At 34.4% G+C, this 23832-nt stretch overlaps 1 protein-coding gene across 12 annotated transcripts in view; it reads left to right on the top strand.

Annotated features, from left to right (window-relative positions):
- The window catches only part of NCOA1 (nuclear receptor coactivator 1), a 186924-nt gene that overhangs the window by 31312 nt on the left and 131780 nt on the right, over positions 1–23832 (top strand). For 7 of the 12 annotated variants that reach the window (XM_074288363.1, XM_074288368.1, XM_074288366.1 and 4 more), the window contains exons 2-3: positions 4407–4521; positions 12265–12350. The exons of 1 other annotated variant lie outside the window; for it this stretch is intronic. The gene's annotated coding sequence lies outside the window, so the exon portion shown is untranslated. Of the gene's footprint in view, positions 1–4406; positions 4522–7842; positions 7887–12264; positions 12351–23832 lie in introns of all 12 variants that reach the window. 4 more of the 12 variants (XM_074288367.1, XM_074288357.1, XM_074288359.1 and 1 more) reach the window with 3 other exon arrangements.

Here is a 23832-nt window from a genome sequence, read left to right as displayed (position 1 = left end):
TTACAACATTAACAATTGCCAAACCTTTTGTTCTAATTTTTCCCTTCCTTTCCCCCCTTCTCCCAGATGGCAGGTTGACCAATACGTGTTAAATATGTTAAAGTATAAATTAAATACAATATATGTATATATGTCCAAACAGTTGTTTTGCTGTACAAAAAAAGAATCGGACTTTGAAATAGTGTACAATTAGCCTGTGAAGGAAATAAAAAATGCAGGCAGACAAAAATAGAGGGATTGGGAATTCTATGTAATGATTCATAGTCATCTCCCAGAGTATCTTTCACTGGGTGTACAGCTAGGGAAGTATTAAGTATCTGAGATCACATTTGAATTTAGGTGTTCCTGACTTCAGGGCTGGTGTTCTATCCACTGTGCCACCTAGCTGCCCCACCCATAGATTATTCTTATTAAAATGCCATATTATTTATAGTAGTGCAGCTCAATAATATTCTATGGCTCTTCATAATCTACAGTGTAAAGGCTAAGTTTGTCATTTAAAACTTTTTCTACCTGTTATTTGCCATTTTAATCATATATACTATTTTTTATTGTAGCCTATTTTTCATCTGTCACTGTCACTTTCCACCATTTTCATGACAAGCTACCTGTATTCTTATTTTTCATGAATTACAACCTTATCCTCTACCTCTGGATCACTGGCACTAATAAGGCTTTCTTGTCAGCTTGTGGAAATTGGTGGGGAACGAGGGGGCAACTAGATGGTACAGTGGATAGAGCACCAGGCCCCTGGAGTCAGGAAGACATGAGTTCAGTGTAGCCTCAGACATTTAGTAGCTTGGTGATCCTGGGTAAGTCATATAACCCTGTTTTGCTTCAGTTTCCTGAACTGTAAAAAGTGCTGGAGAAGGAAATGGCAAACTCTTTTGCTAAGAAAATCTCAAATGGGGTCATGAAGAGTCAGATAGGACTGTAATGGCTGAAGAACAATAACAATAAATTGCCGCTTATCTTTTATCTATTAGAATATAAATTACTAGAGAACTGGTCCCTCGAATTTGTATCTCTGCTTACTTGGAACATATTAAAGCACTTTCTATCATCTCTCTATCCATTATCTCTAGGATCTTAGAACTATGAATAGTTTAGATTTGAAAGGGCCTTCAGAAACTACTCTCACATTAGAGATAAGGAAATTCAGGCCTGCAATTGGCTTGCCCAGAAGTCACACAGGTAGGTGACATTATTGAGATTCATATGAGGGTTTTCTGACACCAAATTGATTGATTCTACTATGTCTTACTTATTTTTCCTTAACTGTATTTACAGTAATCTTTTTAGAGGGCATAGACCACATCTTATACCTCATTGAATCTCTTCGTATCTAAGAAAGAGCTTTACCTATAGTAGAGCCAATAAATATTTTTTTTTTTTTTGAAAGAGAGCTAGTTTACTAATTTACATAGGGTAGATACTAACTGAAACTACTTCCCTTTGCAGGGTGAGCTTAAATGAGCTTAAGCTGAAATAGTTACTTTGAATCAGCCCATCCACAGTACCTACTAGTAGGCTCTGAGGGTTACAAAAACAATGATTGAAACAATCCTTAAGGAAGTTGCCTTCTATAAGGGGAAGCTGCTTGTATATATATAAGTATTTACAGAATAAATACAAAATAACTTTAAGGTAATTAAAACAAAGTAGGTAGGTAGGAAGGAAAAACTCTTTTGTTGAATATGGTCCTTGAACTACATCTTGAGAAATGCTATGAAGTGTCAATAAGGGAGGAGATTTGGTGGAAAGTAAGCACAAAAAGTTTGGAACTAGGAGATGGAGTGCTGGGTCAGGAGCATGGAGAGACCCCTGAGTGTAATATGTAATATATAATATATTATGAAGTTGGAGAATTATTTTAAGATTAGGTTGTATAAAGGACTTTAAAAGCCAAATAGATTTTTATTCATCCTAGAGGTAATACAATGCTACTAATGTTGATTGAGTAGGGGGGGTGTCATGCACAAATCTGCTGTGAATAAAAATAATTTTGGCACTTTTGTGGAAGATGGATTGGAGTGGTAAGAACTTGAGGTAGGGAAACTGAGGTAAGACCTGAACTAAGGTATTGACTTAATGAGTACAAAGAAGGAGTTAAGTTTAAGAAATACTAGAGAAGTAGAAATGGCAAGACCTGGCAATTTAGGGAAAGAGTGAAGAGTTAAGGAAAATGCTATGGTTATGAATAGGGGAGCCTGGAAAAATAGTAGTGCTTTTGACAGAAACAACAATATTTGGAAGATCAGTGTGGTGGGTTTTTTTTTTTTAATTGCTATTTTGAAATTCTGCTATTTATTTCATTTTATAAAGTAAGTTTGCCTCCAATTACGTGTAAAAACAATTTTAACATATTTTTTTAAAGTTTTGAGTTCTAAAGTCTATTCCTCCTATCTTCCTCTCCCCATCCCTGAGATGGTAAACAATCTGATATAGGTTATACATGTGTAATCAAATTTGAACTAAAAGCAAATAAGCTGCATTATGTAGTCAGATCTTTCAGGGCGTTGTAGGTAAATAGCATTTTTTATCATGGAGGCCTTTGGGATTGTCTTGCATCATATTCCTGAAAATAGTTAAGTCATTCATGGTATTGCTGTTATTGTGTACAATATTCTTATGGTTCTGCCCATTTCACTTTGCATCAATTCGTGTAAGTCTTTATAGGTTTGTCCAGAACTATTCTGTTTATTATTTCTTATGGCACACTAATATCCCATTACAATCATGTACCACAACTTGTTCAGCCATTCCTCAGTTGATGAGAATCTTTTCAGTTTTTTTTTTTTTTTTTCAATTCTTAACCACCATGAAAAGAGCTGCTATAAATATTTTTGTACAAATAGATCACTTTATCCCCTCCTCTCCTGATAAGAGTTAGGGAAGGGGAACCCACTTTTAGGTCAGTGCAAAGATAGCCACATGACTGCGCAGAGTCCCCTGTTAAAAGAATTTACAGGTCCAAAAACCTAGATTGATAAAAAGGTTTATTGTAGGGATGTGGAAGCAAAGAAAGAGGCCAGGGCCAGAGGTGGTCACTGGGTGGGCAGGAACCTTTACATGGCCGGAAGGATACCATGCTTGGGGAGAAGGGCTTCTGCAAAAAGAGAGCTCCAGTTTGGCTCTTTTATATCTAAAGGGGCTTGTGGGTGGAGTCCCGGGCTCCTGGTGGGCTTTCAGCCAGGGTCAGCATTGAATAGAATTCAATGGGTTTAAACTGTGGGGATTGGGAAAACTCAATTTAGTTCAGATCCAGTGGGGAATGGGGAAAACTCACTGACCATGATCTGTAAATCAAAGGTCAGCCAATGGGGGGGAGGGAAGTTTCCTTAAAGGTACCTCAACCCCCATCACCTCCACCTCCCTTTGAAAAAATCTCTTTGGGTAATTTTACTAGATCAAAGAGTATACATAGTTTTATAGCCCTTGTTAATGTAGGATTAGAATTTAGGAGAGAGAGTGGGACTAGATATGTGAATTATCTGTGTAGATATGATAATTGAATCCGTGGTCACTAGCAGTATAGATGGAACAAGGAAGAGAGCTCAGGTCAGAACTTAGGGTATAGCCTCTAAAGAAGGGCAAGTCTGGATGATAATCTGGCAAAAAAGACTGAGGAACAAGCAAGATATGTAAGCAAGAGCATAAGAAAAACAGGCACATTAAACTGAAATTGTCCAACAAACTTATTGTAAGTTACCTTACTGATTTAATAAATGCTTTTTAAATGCTTTTAAAAATATTTTTACACATATTTTTTGTTTTTTTACTGCTTTCACATTTTCCAATATATTCGTTGCCCCATATCAGAGCCATTCTTTCTAACAAAGTAAAGAAACCAAAACTGATATTAAAAAAATTACTGATATAATGAAAAAGTTTAACATCTGTGATATTCTACATTTATACTTTCTTATTTCTGTAAAAAAAAAAAGCAGGAGGGTAATTTTTGAGGAGAATGTTTTTAATTTTGTTAATTAGGGGGGTAGTTGAACAGGATAGACAGAAAGGCCCATATTGGGAATTTGGATAATTTGGGTTGTAAATATCTGACATTCTATGTGACTGAGACATTTAATTTCTTTGAGCTTCAGGATCTCATTAATAAAATGAGAATGGTAACTTTTTTTTTTCATTTTACTTCTTCCATATAGTTAGATTTAATGAAATAGACACTTCACTTAATAGTAGCTAATATTTATATAGCACTTACTATGTGAGAGGCACTATGTTTAATGTTTTACAAATATTTTTTATTCACAAAAATTCTGAGGTGCTACTTTTTTACAGATAAGGATACTGAAGCAAACAAGGGAAATAAAATATATATGCCCATTTTTTTAATTATTAAAGATATTTAATGTTCGTGGATATTCCCCCCTCTTTTTCTGTAGGTCTCTCCATGGTAATGAAATAACTGAAACTAAATTGGTGACCTGTATTATAAGAACAATCACTCAAGAATACTTCCAGATGAAGACCACATTGGAAATTTCTGCTTATTTGAAGGTATTAAGTTATAATCAATATTTGATTCCTGGGCATCTCCTTTACTTAGATTTAATTTAAATAGGCTCATTAAATTGAAGATTTCATATTTTAACATACAAAATGTATATAGTATATTGAAAGTATTGTAACATTCTAAAAAGGTTAACATCTATTCTGATTAAGGAAGCAGGAAAGCATGACACCTAAATTGGAAAGAAATTTAAAGGATATTTAAATGAAGATTTGGCATAATAAGAAACTTATACACTAGGGGAGAACTGTGATTAAATAATGACTAGTTTCTCAATTTCCCCCCCTAGTATCAGAAACTTTAAAAAATAATTCTGTTTTATGATATATTTTGGAGAAATTAAACCACTTTTTTATAATTTATCTTAACACTTTTGTACTCTTATGCTCCATGACAATTTTGTCATGACTATCTAATTTTCTAAAGTAACTTATTAATAATAAACACTTTGACATTTTTACAGTAGTTAGTCTAAATATGTAAAGGAGATCTTAATTTCTTTTTAAAAACAATCCATTATTTTTTAGCATTCATTAAAAATTTTTTTTTGAGTCCTGAATTCTCTCCCAACCCATTCCCCACCCATTTGAGAAGGCAATGAAAATATTATGTCCTTTATATAAGTGAAATAACTCAAAACATTTCTGTATTAGCTATGCTGTCTCCTTAAGACTCCATCAGTTCTCTCTGTGGAGAGAAGTAGCATTTTTCATTATAAAACCTTCAAATTGTCTTAGATCTTTATAGTAACAAGAATAAGAATAATTAAGGCATTTACAGTTGATCATCATTACAGTATTGCTGATACTGTATTGAATGAAGAAGATCATATAAGTTCATATAAATCTTCCTGAGTTTTTCTAAAACCATCTTATTCATCATTTCTTATTCCATCACAAAAATATAACTTCTTCAGTCATTTCCCATTTGATGGGCATCCCCTCAATATCCAATTCCTTGACTCTACAAAAAAAGCTCCTGTAATTATTTTCATATTTTATTCTTTCCCCTTTTGTATAATTTCTTTGGGATACAGAACTAGTAGTGGTATTGCTGGATCAAAGGGTAACTGTTTGTACAGTTTGATTGCCTTTTGGGCATAATTCCAAATTATTCTCCAGAATGGTTGAAGTTCTCTACTCCACTAGTGAGTGCATTAGTATCCCATTTCTTCCAAAACGGATATTCATTTCTTCCTGCCCTCTCCCCTTTTTTCTCTTCTCCCCTTTTTTATCCTTTCTCCTTTTCTTCCCTTTTCCCTTTCCCTTTCTCTTTTCCTTTTCCTTTTCCTTTTCCTTTTCCTTTTCCTTTTCCTTTTCCTTTTCCTTTTCCTTTTCCTTTTCCCTTTCCTTTCCTTGTCAATCAACAAGCATTTATTAAGCATCTATAAGTCAGTATACAGAGGCAAGAAATAGAAAGTTTTGCCCTCAAACAATCTCATTTTTGGGGGAAGGTGAAGATAAATTAAGCCCTTGGTTCTATGTCTGACATATCCTATACTATTTTTAGCCTATCAAAGCATCATAGTTTTGTCATTATAGAAACTTATGTCTATAAAATCAGTACTTTGATAGTTTTTCATGAGTTGCTTGGTCAAAAGTTGTTAATTCTTGGTCAGCAAACTTTTGCACTTAGTTAGATTGGCCCTGGTACCACATTCTGGTGCCTGGTCCACTGAAAGCCTTTCCAGTTTGATAGGACCAGTAATAATTAATGCCTCACTGGCATATCCTTACAGGGAATATTTATTTCAACATACATTTAGTAGGTATGCATTAGGCAGAAAGAACTATGCTAGTTAGGGGAATCAATAAATACCTGTTTTTAATCTATCTATCTATCTATCTATCTATCTATCTATCTATCTATCTATTCATTCATTCATTTATTCATTCATCTATTTATTTATTCATTCATTCATTTATTAATTTGTTTATCTATCTATCCATCCATCCATCCATCCATTCATTCATTTACCCACTTATTTATTTATTTATTTTGTTGGCATGGTTGGGGTTAAGTGACTTGCTCTGGGTCACACAGCTAGGTAATGTTAGGTGTTTGAGGCCCGATTTGAAATCGGATTCTCCTGACTTCAGGGCTGGTTCTCTATCCACTGAGCCAGCTAGCTGCCCCCAAATACTTGGTTTTTTTAAGCACCTATTTTGTGTCAGTTTTGAGGGAAGTTGGACAGTATAAGAGACAGGCATGATGGTACATTCCAGATATGGAACAAAACCATATAAAGGCATGGCAGTATGAAGCAGGGGAAAAAGAGGGAAAAAGACAAATTATTTTCCTGGTAAAACAGAGTTCATCTGCTTAGAGGAAGAATGGAGAATATGAGAGCAAGAAGATAAAAATCATCTTTATGCAGCAATGAGATTAGGTAAATCAGTGGGGTATGGAGTCATTTATCATAATTGTAGACTTCTTCCATTAGTGTTCAATAGCTTATGAGAAGGTAGATTGGTGATAGCAACCTATGGTTGGAGTTGGGATTCAAGAGCAACAGAAAAGATAGAGATAAGTTAGTCAACTTAACATTAAGTCTTTGAAGGGCTAGAATTAAGATCAGAAATAAGGAAAATAGGGAATGATGATGGTCATGGTAAAGATAAAGGGTAGGTGCAGGAGGAATAAGATAGAGTGTGGTTTCCCACCCAGAAACTACTATTACTAGTCAGTCCTAATTCCCAGATCTTCAGAAAAATCTGGCTACTGCCTTGCATAGTGGTTCTACCAATCTTATCTCAATCAGAGGTCTTCAGAGATCTCTGGCCACCACTTCAGAGCACCTGAGGACAGCCACATGCAAGCTTAAGATCTTTTATTCCATTTGTTCACATCCTGCCCTTCTGACCTCCTGCTCACTCTTAGTCAATTCTTAGCAAAACTCCTCATACTTACTAGTTCCTACAGCTTATATCAGGTGTATAAGGTCACACACACAGCCAATTAGAGAAGGAGACACCTCCCATAGATGACTGGATCTCAGTGACACCAGAGCTTCCTCCCACAAGGCGGTCCATGCTGATCACAGAAAACCACATCTGGAGATCTCAGGCTTCAAGGCCTTAGTACTTCCTGATTATACTGTCTGTGCTTCCTTTTCGGAACCTTACGATACAGAAAGAAGTAAAAGGATAAGAGCTTATGACTAGAGAAATAAGTTTCAGAATCCAGCATTATGGAGATGGAATAGTTATGTTTAATGTTGAGATTTAAGTTTTAAAAATCACTTACATTAATTGACTCTCTGAATTTCCTTTTAATTAAGGCATTCTTTTTTTTCTTGCACCTTCCAGGACAGAAGCATTTGTCATAGGAAGAGTCTTGAAGGAGCTCTTCTGTGAGTTGACTTTGGCTGATCTTTTTTTATAATCTTTTGAAAAGAAAAAAAGACAAATGAGGGTTGTACAGAGTTGGGAAATAAATTTAAATAGTATAGAGAAGAGTCATCAGAGCTCATCAACACAGTTGTAGTTGGAATAATCTGGGGAGGTGGGAATATTGATTATGTAAAGTTGAGCAGCAGGTATTTTTCATTGTTTTGCCTAGATTCAGCAGGGTTTCCCTTGATTATTGATTAGCAGCATCTAGTTAGATCATAGAATTTTGCAGTCAAGTTTTTTGAAGGACAATGTGATTAAAGTCTAGAATCCAGATTCCTTATTATCTTTCTGGGTGAGAAAAGATCATCTGAATTGAGGAGATTTGAGTGAAGATTCAGGATGTTTTAGTTTAAGGGATGTGATTGAAGAGGCATGGCATCTAGGTTGAGGATAGTATCCCGATTTCTGAGATGATAACCTGGGACTTCTTGACATCTAAATAGGATTTCAGGGTTTGGAATAAGGAAGACTGAGCTAGACAATTTCTTTTTTGTTTTTGGTTTTTTTCCTCTCGAGGCAATTGGAGTTAAGTGACTTGTCCAAGGTCACACACTAGTAAATATAAAATGTCTGCAGTTGGATTTGAATTCAGATCCTCAACTTCAGGATTGACACACTATCCAAAAAGTCACCTAAATGCCCAATGGCAATGAATTTCTTGAACAAAAATGGAGAGGAACTTAGGCACTGAAAAATTTCTTAATGAGGATATGGAGTGATAAATAGATTTGGAAAGACCTCAAAAGAAGGAAAATGGCAGTAAGAAGAAGCCTAAAAAGCAGTAAAATTTGTCTGACTTTGTCAGACTTATGTTTTTAGAATATAGTGAATTTGATTACTCTTTGGAGAATAGATTGGGAAAAGGGTGACTAGAGTAGGGAAACTGATTGGAAGTCTATTGCTTTAGGCCTTGTCAGAGTTGATGAGGACCTGAATTGAGATGGTTGTGTGAGTGGAGAGGAGAAAATGTGAGTGATTTTTGTGGAAGCACTTGATGGGGGACTGAGAGAAAGGGAAGAGTCAAATGATTCTTAAGGTTCCTAACTTTGGAAAACTTCAAAGATAGTGTAATTCACAACAGTTTCAGCAAGTTTAAGGAGGAAGGGATAGGGATTAGATCATCTCTAAAATCTCCTATAGTTCTATATAGTATGACTATCAAATTGTGTTGTTATGGGAATAAAATTAATTTGTAGGCAATTAAACTTCTGACCCTGCTTTTTAGTTATATCATCTTCATTTTTTATTTTTAGTCTCTTAACCATATTAAACTTATAACCTCAATTTGGAACTCAAATAATATTAATATAAAATATAAGGAAAAACTATCTAACAATTAAAGATCTCTAAAAGTGAAATGGATTGTATTGGGTAGTACTTTATCTGTATTGAATCCTTTATCCTCATGAACCTTACTAATCTTTTTTGTTTGTTTGTTTGTTTTGACATTTCATTTTTTACAATTATATGTAAGAAACAATTTTAATCTTCATTTTTTACAATTTTGAGTTCCAAATAATCTCCTTTGCTACCTCCCTTTCCCTTCATTGGGAAGATAAGCATTTTGATAAAAGTTACATGTGTGCAATCATGTAAAACATTTCCATATTAATTATGTTGTGAAAGAAAACACATACAAGAAAAATATGGAAAGTAAAAAAACACACACACACAATAATATGTTTCATTTTGTATTCATATTCCATCATTTGTTTCTCTGGAGGTGGATAGAAGCTTAGATCTTAAGCCTTAAATACAGTATGATTTTTTAAAAGGTGTAGTAGAAGTGAGGCATCTCAGGCTGAGAGAAAAATGGACTTATGAGTCAGAAATTAACTTTTTTGTGTGTGCAGAGGTAGAACTGTATATGAAGGAATTATTTTTGTTGGTGCTAGTGAGAAATAAGGTTGAGTAATGGTAGAAATAAGATCAAATAGTAGATCACCCTAAAAGCTAAATGGAGGAATGGTTGACAAGAGTAGGAGAGATGGGACCATTAAAGTTTTGGGAGTAGGTTTGAGATTATTGTTGACTGACCAGCTGAAATTACTCATGTTTTATTCAGAAGTATTACTATTTGAGTTTTTTGTAAAATAAAACTTTTCAATTTGTACTATTGTTATGCAATTTATTAAGATTAAATGAGATAATATTTATAAAGAGTTTAGAACAGTGCCTGGTACTTTGGAGATATTAGCAAATGCTTTCCTTGTCTCCTAGATAATCTCCTCTAGGTTTTCATGACATTGTTCTCTTCTTACCTATTTATTGCTTCTTAGTCTCTTTTGCTGAGTCATCATTCATATTATGCTCAATAACTGTGACTTTTCCCAAATTATTCTCCCATAATATAGTTGGTTCCCTCTTACTTCTAGAATTAATTATAAAATACTTTGGCTTTTAAAGCCCTTGGCAACTTGACTTCTTGGAACTTTATTCGCCTTTGTGTATTCTGTGTTCCAGAATATTGGCCTTCTTCTGTTCTTCAGAGTTGAACTCTCATCTGTTCTCCACATTCTTTTTCTTGGTAACCTCATCAGGTTCTCTGGATTTAATCTTTGTCAGTCAGCAGCTGACTCCTAAATTGTATTCAGCTCTTCTATCCTAGTGGTGTTTTGGGCATTTTGAAATAGATATCCAATAGGAATCTCAAACTCAAGATGTCCCAAACAGAACTCATTATTTTCACTTCTGGTCTCCTGTCTCATACTTCATCTAATTTCTCTCTTGAATTGCCTTATTTCTCTCAAGGGGACCAACATCCTTTCAGTCATGTTTGTAACCTGTGTTGTTCTCATCATTTGCCAAATTTTGTTTCTGTCTCCACATTTTCATATTTGTTCCCTTCTCTTTATTTAGAAGTTTCAGTATTTATATTTTACTTTTTTGAACTGTGTTTTTTATATTTTATGGAATAATTATTGTTATCAGTCTGTCCTTGCTCCCATTCTATCCCCTTTCTGTATTTTTGGAATATCTCTGTACAGATTTTCATTTTATAAAATGTAGTAGCTCATTAAAGGTAGGCACAATTTCATTTTTCGGTGATATCTTCAACATCCAGCACAGTGCCTGGCACAGAGTATCTTTTATTTTTTTATTATAACTTTTTATTGACAGTACCTATGCATGGGTAATTTTTTTACAACATTATCCCTTGCACTTACTTCTGTTCCAATTTTTCCCTTCTCTCCCTCCACCCCTTCCCCTAGATGGCAGGCAGTCTTATACATATTAAATGTTATAGTATATCCTAGATACAATATATGTGTACGGAACTGAACAGTTCTCTTGTTGCACAGGAAGAATTTGATTCAGAAGGTAAAAATAACCTGAGAAGAAAAACAAAAATGCAAACAGTTCACACTCATTTCCCAGTTCCTTCTCTGGGTGTAGCTGATTCTGTTCATCATTGATCAATTGAACTGAATTAGATCTTCTCTGTGTTGAAGATATCCACTTCCATCAGAATATATCCTCATACAGTATTGTTGTTGAAGTATATAATGATCTCCTAGTTCTGCTCATTTCACTCAGCATCAGTTGATGTAAGTCTCTCCAAGCCTCTCTGTATTCCTCCTGTTGGTCATTTCTTACAGAACAATAATATTCCATAACATTCATATACCATAATTTACCCAACCATTCTCCAATTGATGGACATCCATTCATTTTCCAGCTTCTAGCCACTATGAAAAAGGCTGCCACAAACATTTTGGCACATACAGGTCCCTTTCCCTATGAACTTTTTGCCTCTAATTCCATAAGCTGTGATTTGTTAAAGCATAAATTAATATGGCTTTTGACTTAGAAACACAATTTTAAGCCAGTAATCTTCAATTTTTAAGAAACAATTATAATTTGGAATATTTAATTTTTCACATTGATTGCAAGTTTTACTGTCCAGTCTGATGACTAAATAACATAAGTAACATAACATCTCAAAAATTTTCCAGTAGACAGCTTTCTATCAAGTTTATTAAGGATAGTTGAACCATAAAGAAAAAGAACATAAAACATACCTCTTCAATATATTTTTTAATAAGGAAACAATATCTAGCTGGAAAGTTCTTTGGAAAGATTATACCACATTCTATTAAATGCACATATATTTTCTTGGCTTGACAAAGGAATTGTTTCAAAGGATAATTCATCTAAATTATTAGTTGTACATTGCATAATAGTCAATGAATCTGAATAATAGATACATAATATATTTGAATAATATTTGAATGTTTAAATTTTAATTTCATACCTTTCCTAAAATACTTTAAAAATATCTCATGTCTTGGAACCACTTGCCAAATCAACTGTTATCAATTTTCTTAATTTCAGGTTCCTTTTACTGCTGCATTGAAGAATGAAATAATGTAATAAGAAAACACTAATATTCTGCAATGAGAGGTATAGGAACAAACTAGGTAGGTTTTGTGTGATAACAATACTGTCTTCATTTTGTGGTAAAGTTTAGCATCAATCTTAGAATGAAGTCCTAGAATTCTTTGGGCTATCTTAAAATTTACATCTAAATTGTCAGGTATACTACCTTCTCTTAACAAAATAAATTTCATGGTTTTAAGGTAGTAAGTGCTCATATGCATGGTGAGTAAAATAAACTTCATGATTTTTAACAATAATCAATAGGAAATGTCTTTGGAATTTTTTTAGTTATATATGCTGAAAAGAACCAAAGAGATTATCTAGTCCAACTGCCCCAGTTACAAATGAAGATACTGATGTGTAGAGAATTTGTAAGTTTACTGTTTCTTACACAAGACATTCCATTTCCTCTTTCCTTCAGATAAGTTGTGTGGAATGCATTCTTTCCTGACCATTATCTTTTAGTACTTTTAGTACTTTTAGCTTTCTTCAGATACCACCTCCAATATCAGGGCTTTTCTTGATTTCTCCCTCTGGCTGCCAGCTGCCCTGCTCCCTCTCTTCTTCTCTGAAAAAATTGCCTTGAATTTATTTTGTATACATTTCCCCCCACTCAGTATAAACTAGTTAAGGTTAGCAACTATTTCATTTTAGTCGTTGCAATCTTGCCATATTAACAAATACCCATTATTTAATTGATTTAATTAATTGATGATAGGGTATATATAATTTATACACCAAGATTATGTATCTATGTATTTCATGAAATGCAAAAGAAGTAAAGGGTATAACTTATAGTAGTGATTACAGCTTAAACTAGCATCAGGATTCAATAAATGACAATTCATATTTGATCTCAGTTGCATATATCTTATTAGATTAGTATGATATTACATTTTCTGTCATTGAAAAAATTATTACACTCTTTGTTTTTTTAAAATATCCTTTTAGTATCCTTTTCATTGAAAAAAGGATATATTTGCATGATAGTGATATTAAAAATATCAATAGTTTAGATTATTGATTTGTGTTTGTACATGCTCCACAATTTAAAGAAAGTTCACCTTTCTATATAAGAATAAACTGTCCTCTAAAATACATTTGCTGGAGTTGTAAACTGATCCAACCATCCTGGAGAGCAGTATGGAACTATGCTCATCAAATTATCATTATCAAACTGTGCATATCCTTTGATATGTCTCTACTGGGTCTATATCCCAAAGACATTATTAAAAAGAAAAGAACCTACATATGCAAAAATCTTTGTAGTAGCCCATTTTGTAGTGACCAGGAACTGGAATTTGAGTGGATGGCCATCAGTTTGAGAATAGCTGAATAAGTTATGGTATATGAATATAATGAAATATTCTATAAGAAACTATCAGCAAGTCTGGAAAGATTTACATGAAATGATGCTAAATGAAATGAGAAGAACCAAAAGAACATTGTACATATCAACTGCCTGATTATGTAATTATCAACTATGATGGACTTGGCTCTTTTCAACAATGAAATGATTCAAGGCAATTTCAATAGACTTGTGATGAAAAGAGACCTCTGCATCCATAGGGAGGACTATGGAGACTAAATGTGGAACACAGCATTGTATTTTCACCTTTTTTGTTGATGCTGCTGTTTGTTCTTTTTCTCATTCTTTTCCCTTTTTGATCTGACTTTAATTGTGCAGCATGACAAATAAGTAAGAATTATACATGTTTAACCTATATTGCATTACTTGTTATCTTGGGGAGGGGAGGAAGTAAGTGAGGGAGAGAAATTTGGAATACAAAGATTTGCAAAGGTGAACATTGAAAACTGTCTCAGCATGTATTTTGAAAAATACAAAGCTTAGCAGAAATATTTAAGCTTAACATGACAAGATCAAAGATGTGCATCCGGAAGATGTCCAGTTTTCAGGGGGAGACATTTTTGTTATTACATGTTTACTTGGTCATTTTATTTGTTGAAACAAGTTCTGCATCACTTGCTACAGTAAAGTTTTTTAATTGGTTAGCCATGGGGCAGCTAGGTGGAACAGTGATAGAGCACCAACCCTGAAGTCAGTTGGACCTGAGTTCAAATTTGGTCTCAGACATTTAATACTTCTTATCTGTGTGACCCTGGGCAAGTCACTTAACCCCAATTGTCTGGGGGGGGGGAAGATTAGCCATAGAGACTTATTAAAAGACTATTCTTTTATTATATTCTTAAATTTTGTTTTAAATATAATTTTTATTTTACTTTTGGTTTATCAAGTATTAATTTTCTCTTCCTCCCACATATTCCCCTCTCCCTTACTTCTGCCTATTGAGTAATAAAAGAAAAACTATAACATTTGCACAGTGAAACAAACAAGCAAGCAGCACAATCTCCATTAGCCATGTTAATGCTAATTAATTAATGGAAAATGCATGTTATATTCACCTCTTTGATATGAGGTATTTAGCATGCATGGACTTTAGATATCATGGGTTATCATTGCTCCAGTTCCTTCATCTTAATATGTGTGAATTTTTAATATTTCAAGTGTGTTTCTTATGAACAGTAGATTATCATATTCTGCTTTCTAATTTTTCTCCTGTTCTCTTACATTTTATAGAGAAAATCAACTCATTGACATTTACAGTTATGACTGTTAATAGTATGTTTCCCTCCCTCATATGACTTCTTCCATTGTTTTGTTATACTTTTCCTTTTATTTATTTCCTCATTCCTTTTTATAAAGAAGGTGATAAGGAGTTTGTTTAGTCCCATTGTTTTAGGTTTGCTACAATCTGCTTTTACTCTAGTCTAACCTTTCTTCTGTTTAGCTCATCCAGACCATAATCATTGGTTCTTATCTTTTAAAGTTCTCTTTGAGAGCCAACCTTTCTAGAATTTGTTTAACTTAAGACTAATCTAACCCTTTCAATCCTCCCTCTCCTTTTTCTCCTTTCCACTTTTCTTGTTTTGAGAGAGAGAGAGAGAGAGAGAGAGAGAGAGAGAGAGAGAGAGAGAGAGAGAGAGAGAGAGAGAGAGAGAGAGAGAGAGAGAGAGGAAAGAAGAAGGAGGAGGAGGAAGGGAGGGGAGGGAGGGGGGAGAGAGATACACACAGACATGTAGACATCACTTCAGATGAGAGTGAAATTGAAGTGTCATCTGCTCCCTCTATTCTCCTTATTGTATATATATTTGTGCTCATTGATTGTGAGTCCTATTTTTCCTCTGGTGAAAGATTATTTTCTTCTCACTTTCCAATCTTCTGAGTGATTCTTCTGCAGCCCCGCTTCTAATCCCAGTGATAAGCCAGTGGAAGTTGTTAGGCCTACTGCAGCCTACAAAGGCTCTTATGAAATCTATTTTCATTGATCTCAGGCTAGGATTCCAAGTGCCATTGAATCACCTTCTAAAAAAAAAGTGTGTGTGTGTGTGTGTGTGTGTGTGTGTGTGTTACTAAGAACAAACATTGTCATTAACACCATATAAATGTAAGCTATTCCTTTAAACATTAGAAGTAATTAATGTAATTCCATTTAATCAGCAAGGGGGTGGCAGAAGTTGGGGGGTGAGCTCTAGGGAGTAGATTTGTTTTCTTCTAAGCAGCAGCCACACCCAGTGGGGAGAAGGGTTGGACTAAGCCTTCACCTTCCCAAGCCAACAGATTTTTTTTTCCTTTTTTCCCTTTTCCCCTTTTCCCCTTCCCCCACACCATTTGGTGTCTTTCCTAACTCCTCTGTTTTCTAACCCCACTTCTATTTATGGCTAACTTTTTTGGGAGGCTAAATCCTTTTCAGAATTTAGGCTGCCAGCTAAGGACTTGCACCAACCTCATGGGTCACATCAATAATCCTTAACAATTTTAGATTTCATTATTATATCAGTAACCCCAAACAACTTAATTAGCAATTTCACAGTTTTCCTAAGGGATAGCCAAATAGATATAACATAGCCTATCATAAAAATGAGTAGGAATTTAATCATGTAATTTTCAATTTTAACATACATACCAATTGAGAAAGAAAAATCAATACTTTAGCTTGTGAAATTCTAATGGAATGTTCTATTGAAACTATCAATTGCTTTTGCAAAACAATCTTGTCCCTTGTTTTTAGAACAACTTTTTTTAAAAACTTTTAAGATTCACAATATAGGTAGTACCTAAATAACTTTGGACCAAATTTCATACAACTTATATGTCCAGCAGAATTAAATAAATTTTAAAGCATAGTTCATGATTTTTACAAATTACCTAATTTACAATTTAGAAAGCAACATATTTTATCTAATTAGGAGATACAAATATGTGACCTCTTTAGATAATTTACCAGAGAACTTTGTTTTAATAAGCATATTTTTAACTTAAATCAAAAACAAATTTAAACTTCTAGTAGCAGTATTACAATATTAATGCACACATATTTCTAAAATCTTATTCCCAAATGGGAATATCAATTGAAAGTAGTTGTCATATATCATTTAAATTTCAACATTGTAATGTAGGTCATATTTTTGGGGAGAAAATCCTTTTCCCCCTCAAAAACTCCATTTTCTTAGAATGCTGAAAATCTTTAAAATTAATAAGAGACCTGAGATGGAAACACAGGCCCCCGGGAGCAACAACCATCCAAACATATTGTCCCCAAGTCACGTGGAGATAGACCACATCCTTTTACAGAATCAAGAGTGGGTTGGGGAACATAGGGACCCATGTAGAGAGAAACTGAGGCTGACTCTGGAGTATGGAGTTTTGGGAGAACCTACCATTCTTTAGAAAGGCTAGACTGGACATAAGTCTGCACACAGCAGCCTTGATCATTCCATTTCCCCTCTAAAGAGATAAAGCTTAAGAAAAATTCAGGTTACTTTGGATCAAGATGTATAAAACAAGTGCTTTAAAATCCCAAAATGGCTATTTCCATTATTTTATAATTCAGCTGACCGAGAAAAACATAAAAGACAAACCACAGACTCACACATAAACACAAACTGCTTTTAAAGCTTTAAACTGCTTCCCAATTCTGAAGTTTGCTCCCCATGGGGCTTTCTATTGGTATCTCAGGTTTACTATCTCTAACAATCCCAGGGCCCCTGATCCCAAGACCACTGTTGAGCTTTTCTGGGCTATACTTATATCTTCCATGATTGTTCCTTTCACTGGCTGGATGGATTTTCTCTTAGTCTGTTGGAGTTTCTTTTGGTATCTACTCTGGTGAGTCTGTTTCTTTGGGTTCCTATTTTCCCTCAGTGGGATCTCCCCTGTCAAGTCCAAAGACCACTGAGGCTGCTCCCCTGACAGGCCCTTGCCTTTGGGAGTGAAGAGAGAGTCACCAGTAAGAAAGCATAAATCCGAGATGAGCCCCCAGAAAACTGTGGGACAGTGACCACTAACCCAAAATAATTCCAATAGATGTTTCTCAGAGCCAGAGGAGAAAGAAGTTTGAAATTAAATATTTCTGCAGAAAAAGTACATCACTTTCCCTAGCATAGTGGAGTGGAGTGAGGCAAAGGACATGGAACAGACTAGGTTTTTTTATACCGTAAAACAACTTTTATCTCATAGACCTCAGCTGTCCATGACTTAATATCAGTACTCAGTCTCAGAAACCCACTCTACTCTTAAGGTGTAAGAACAAGGGGTTTATAAAGTGATTTGTATGAGATTAAGCAAGGGTACGTACCTAGGTACCTGGAACTGTAGCCCTAAATTGTGGCATGGTCAATTTTTTAAGAAAACTTTATGTCCATCCCAATTAATAATAAAGGAGAGAAATTAGGCAATTTGCCCAGAATCACACATTATTGACTATCTGAGGAAGAACTGAAACTAGAGTCTTCCTGATACCAGTTCAGACAATCTATAGTGCCACTTGCTGCTTTGAATAATTTGGTAGGATCAATTGGTTTATTTCATTCAAAAAATTTTTTTAAACTTAAAACATGTGTTTATAATCTGTTGTTCTCATTACCATTCCTTTAATGTATAAGAAAAAATTTTAAATGTGCAAAACAAAATTCTCATTATAAACATGTATAGTCCAGCAAAACAAAGAAATTCCATTTTCCTATCCCTTTCTAGAGAGGTATCACTTTTTTTTCATTATCCATCTTCATTTTCTGTCTTATTTTCCAATTCGTGATGTCTAGAGTTATTTGGTCTCTGAATTCCTTATGCACTCATTTTTTTCTAAGTATCCTTAGATACTTAGCTTTTCTCTTTAGGTAATTTCTGTGTTTGTCTTGTAGAATTACCCTGTGGATTCCCCTTTTCCATTGTACTTCATTTCCCTAATAATAATCAGTTATAGCAGGTGTTAAAGGAACACATGGTTGGACCAGTCCCCTACCATGTGCTTAATTATTCAACCCACTACTGATTTATACCATCTCTTGATTGTTATTTTTCCCCTCTACACATATCTCAAAATCTTGTCTCCTAGCTTGCATATTCTCCAGTTCCCTCAGAAGCTAATTGCCCCAAGAAGTTTCAACTTCTCACCCATCCCAAGATAGGACAAATGTGTTAAGAGTCCAGCTCCAGTGAATATCAAGAGTGTGAGGGTGAATTGAATATACATAAGCAAGGCAGAAAAATGTTTTGGCAATTTTCATTTATTAATCTGAGAGCCTGAGTTTATATATTCTAGTGTTGCATTGATACCAGCTATCTTCAGATGGCACAATATACATTTCAGGGTTAACATATGGACCATACTTCAACATTTCACTTTGACTTTAACTAGCAAAAACAAGGTATCTATCATTAGGGTTGTAAATAACAATAATTATTAATAGCAAGGTATTTGTCAAAACAGTTTAATAAGTAGATAATTATACTGCTTTATTCCTGTCCCATACATTCTTCATCCAGATTATCCTAAATTTATCTTATAGACTCGGAGCCATTTTTTGTTAGGGAAGGTGGTGAGCCAGTGCTTTGAATTGCTCACCCTTAAATAGAGCAGGTCTCACGTAATACCTGGATTGGGTTCTTTCTGTACATGGATTTATTCAATACTGGTTCTCTACACAAATGGACTTAATAAACACTACATCACCCAACCACATCTCCTTTCAACAGAGCTTCTTTTTTTTCACCTATAGAAGTTTTCATCAATTAACTCCCCTTCTCATTAGTAAAGCAAGGTCTTTTTCCTCCCTTTTTTAGTCCTTCCCCTTTCTTCCTGACCTACTCCCATTGTAGCCTGTTCTCTTTTTTGAGAGACGAATAACCCTTATTTGATCCTAGCATATCACTCACTCTTTTCGATTCCCCTATTCCTTCCACCACTTTCATGTACCCTTCTCTGTTGTAGTGTAGACCCCAAAACAGCATTGAGGCAGTTGTCACCAGGTTCTGTCCATGAATTTTTGCTTTATGACTGACTGTCTCCACATATCATCACATGTCCTTATGTACATTGAGAACGAGGTTTCCTACTGATCTTTCTGTCATTCTTTTGAATTTGAAGATCTTTCTTCTGATAGCTTGGAGAAGATGTTGTTTCTTAATTGAGGTGTTAAATATAATCACTTTATGCACTGGAGTTTAGTCTTGAGTTTTATCTTTTTCCTGGGTAATCTATGAATTCTTTTCAATTTATATTTCACTTTCTACATTCAATGTTTTGGGCAGTTCTCTTTTATTATTTTCTGCATTATGTTATGAGTTTTTTTCCTTATAATATTTTTCTGGGAGATTTCCAAATCTTAGGACATTTCTTTGCATCTTATATTTGGGGTCAATTATTCTTTGCTTTACCATATATTTAAAATGTATATATTTATATATATTTTTGCTTTTATTATTCTAGATTCTTCTTTATAGATGTGTTCCCACTCTATTGTTTTCTCTTCTTTGGTGAAATTAGATTCTACATTTTCTATTCTGCTCATTATTTTTGCTTTTTAAAACAAATTCTGTTCTGTTCTCATAGTTATCATTTCTCTTTTGAATCAATTGGGAGGAATGTGTTGTGGTTTCATGTTCTTGAGTTGAATCATTTTCCTTTGTTTTGCAATTCATAGATACTTGAACTAATTTATTAATATATTAATGTATTAATAATTAATACAACTCTTTCTGTTATTAATATTTTCCCTGTTGGTTTATGTTTATGTATCTTCATCTCCCTCTCCTCATCCTCCTATATTGTAATATAGTTCTACAAAAGCAGCATTCAACTGTAGGCAGAGCATCCCCAAGTTCATTTTATAATGCTCCATTTCCTTCTTCATTGTTATCTTTATCAGATTTCTGCCTTCATATCTTTCTTCTTATGTACATTGGTTTCTCTGTTTTCACTGTTTCTGTTATTATTTTTATCTGCTGCATTTCTTTTCTTTCAGGTGTTTGAGAGACAAATAATCTCTTCAATCAAAATTGTTTTTCTAAAACGTTTCAAAGGTTTTTTTTTTTTTTTTTTTTGGTTGTTGTTGTTTATTTGTTGTTTTTTTTAAATTTAACATTCATTTTTGTTATATGGCTATGCTCAGATTTGGAAGACAGGTTGGTCACTTTGGACTGCCTGTGCTTTTCTGAATACATTCCATTCTCTCCTCTTTTTCTTGGAAGCTTTGCATTATTTGAATGCTCTTTCTTTTATATTTCATGGTCTCTTTCCTGATGGTTTTCAGAACTTTTTGTTTCTGAAGTAAATTGTTAAATTTTAAATACTGTACCTCCAGGAGTTAGCTGCCTTGGAAGTGTTCTTTAGATTGTTCTACAAAATCTGTCTTCCAGTTCACTGTTCTGCTTTCATAGTGACTATTATCTTTTAATGTATTTGTTTTTGGCACTTCAGAGTTATTCTTTACTTTTGCATATTTTTATTCCCTATGTATTAGTCTTTCTTGTTTCTTTGGTGAGGTTTGCCATTGCAAATTCAAGTTTTTCTATTCCTTATTTTTCTTATAAGAGACATAAATTCTGCTCTGTTAATTTACATTTCTTTCTTAAACAGTGTTTATAGTTTATAATTCCATGTTCTCCTTGCATTCCAAGAGGGCCTCTGTCTCATCAAGTGTTGGATCATTTTCCTTTGCTTTAAAGTATCTTCTTATAGATACCATAATTCCTTCTGTTGCTAGTAGGGATTTTTTTGTTTGTTTTTTTGTTTGTTTGTTTTGTGTTATCTGTTTATATTTCTTCCTTAAATCTTTGCTACTTTTAGTCTCTTTTTTCTACCTTAATTTCCTTATCATTAACTTCATGATCTCCTTTCCTTTGATTGTGGTTTCCTAGAGGAAGGGGGGGATAGATTTCCAAGCCTACTGTACCCTCCCAATACCCACTCCCACCTGGCTTTCACTCCACCCTCAATTAGAACAGTTTATTTTAATTTATGTATTTTATTTTCAGATAAGCACATTGATTTCTGGATTATACTAGAGAATAGAAACCTTTCATAAATTTTTTTATTTGAAAATGCAAATGTAAAGTTATATTTTCCATTTCTGAGATGTGAGAGACTGCCATCCACATTGTCATTTTACGACAAAACTTTAACTAAGCCTTACACCTGAAAGATGCGCTCTCTCTCTCTCTCTCTCTCTCTCTCTCTCTCTCTCTCTCTCTCACACACACACACACACACACACACACACACTGTTGCTGAATAAAATTTTATTTAGATACATTGATTCCACATGAAATGCTTCAACTTGCTTCCTAGTACATATGGAATTACAATATACCATGAACAAGTGTGGATTTGCTGGCTCATTACATTATATACCCTCAGTATGACACTAACAGATTCCACACAGGATGGAATAGTATTTTTGTTTTCTTCTTTTTCTCATGATAATATATCTGCTTTAAAAAATTTATTATAGCCTTTTTTATTGACATATAACATATGCATGGGTAATTTTTCAATATTGACCCTTGCAAAAACTTCTCGTTCCAATCTTTCCTCTCCTCTCCACCCCCTCCCCTAGATGGCAAGTAGTCCTATACATGCTAAATATGTTAAAATATATGTTAAATACAATATATGTATACATATTTATAAAGTTTCCTTGCTGCACAAGAAAAATTGGATTTAGAAAGAAGGTAAAAATAACTTGAGAAGAAAAACAAAAATGCAAGCAAACAACAACAGAAAGAGTGCAAACGCTATGTTGTGGTCCACACTTATTTCCCAGTGTTTTTTCGCTGGGTGTAGCTGGTTCTGTTCATTACTGATCTAGTGGAACTGATTTGGCTCCGCTCATTGTTGAAGAAGGCCACAGCCATCAGAATTGATCCTCATATAATATTGTTGTTGAAGGATGTAATGATCTCCTGGTTTCTCATTTCACTTAGCATCAGTTCCTGTAAGTCTCTCCAGGCCTCTCTAAAATCATCCTGTTAGTCATTTCTTACAGAACAATAATATTCCATAATATTCATACATAATTTATCTAACCATTCTCCAGTTTATGGGCATCCATTCAATTTCCAGTTTCTAGCCACTATGAAAAGGGCTGCCACAGACATTTTTTTGCACATACAGGCAGGATGGAACAGTATTGATAAGATTAATGTAAGCACCAAATGATGTGGTTTGGCACCAAGTGATGGATTTGGTAGCAATTCACATGTGAAAAATTCACTATGGCTTTCTCATTGCCAAAAGATCCCTTTATAAGAAGACATTATAATCAAAATGAAGAGGCAAAATAGACACCAGGAGTGTAAATATGAAATAGATTTGGAAGAACATGTAGTTAGCAAGGAAAAGGGGTTTTAAAATTAACAATTAAAAAGAGAAATTTCCCAGTGAAATTCACAATTAACCAGAAGAATGGGAATATGACATGAGGTGAGAGTGTGTCTTTGACTGGCAGGTTAAATCCATAAAGGAATTTAGCACCCTAAAATAGTTAATTAGCTACAAGGAGAAACATATCTTCCATATCATAAGGCATGGGGGATAGAGTGAGAAGAAAGATACCACAAGGGAGAATGCCATGGTGGGCTAACCTCAGAAGGGGTTCAGCAAAGATGATGTAGGCCATGAACAGATTTATAGGGGACATTTAACCTCAGGAGTTTGGCATCATAACTTGACTTTCTGATTGGATACAGTAAGATGGAGTTACTCAAGAGCTCCACAAGGGCACAATTGTAAGATAAAGCTGGTCTCCTGTGCCCTTCTTTGTTTATCTCCAGGTAGTATTATAATCTTATTAGTACTTCAGGCTCTTTCTGCTAAGCCTACTTAGAACCTCAGCAGTAAATACAGAATATCAAGACGGAGAACTGCTGGGAGAGGCCTCTTGATAATTTTTTGTTTATCCAGGCTGCCTCTCCCCCCACTCTCCTCTCTTACCCAACCTAACTCCCCAGGCCTGAAATGAAATTCTATCAAAAACCAATCCATTTTGATTGCTTTGGTAGCTCTTAGCTAGAGGATTTTGATGAAGGGCACTTCTGCCAGTGAGGTAGTTTTGTGAGTTTGTGCGTGTATGTATTTGTTTGAACAAAAAAAAACAAACAAAACTTATTGTAGTATTAAAGTATTGTTTAATTTACAGAAAATCTCCTTATGTAGTGTCTGA

Source organism: Sminthopsis crassicaudata, chromosome 2 (assembly GCF_048593235.1).
Source record: "Sminthopsis crassicaudata isolate SCR6 chromosome 2, ASM4859323v1, whole genome shotgun sequence".
Taxonomy (NCBI): domain Eukaryota; kingdom Metazoa; phylum Chordata; class Mammalia; order Dasyuromorphia; family Dasyuridae; genus Sminthopsis; species Sminthopsis crassicaudata.
The sequence above is the reverse complement of the archived record's forward strand: the minus strand, read 5'-3'. Positions and strand labels throughout refer to the sequence as shown.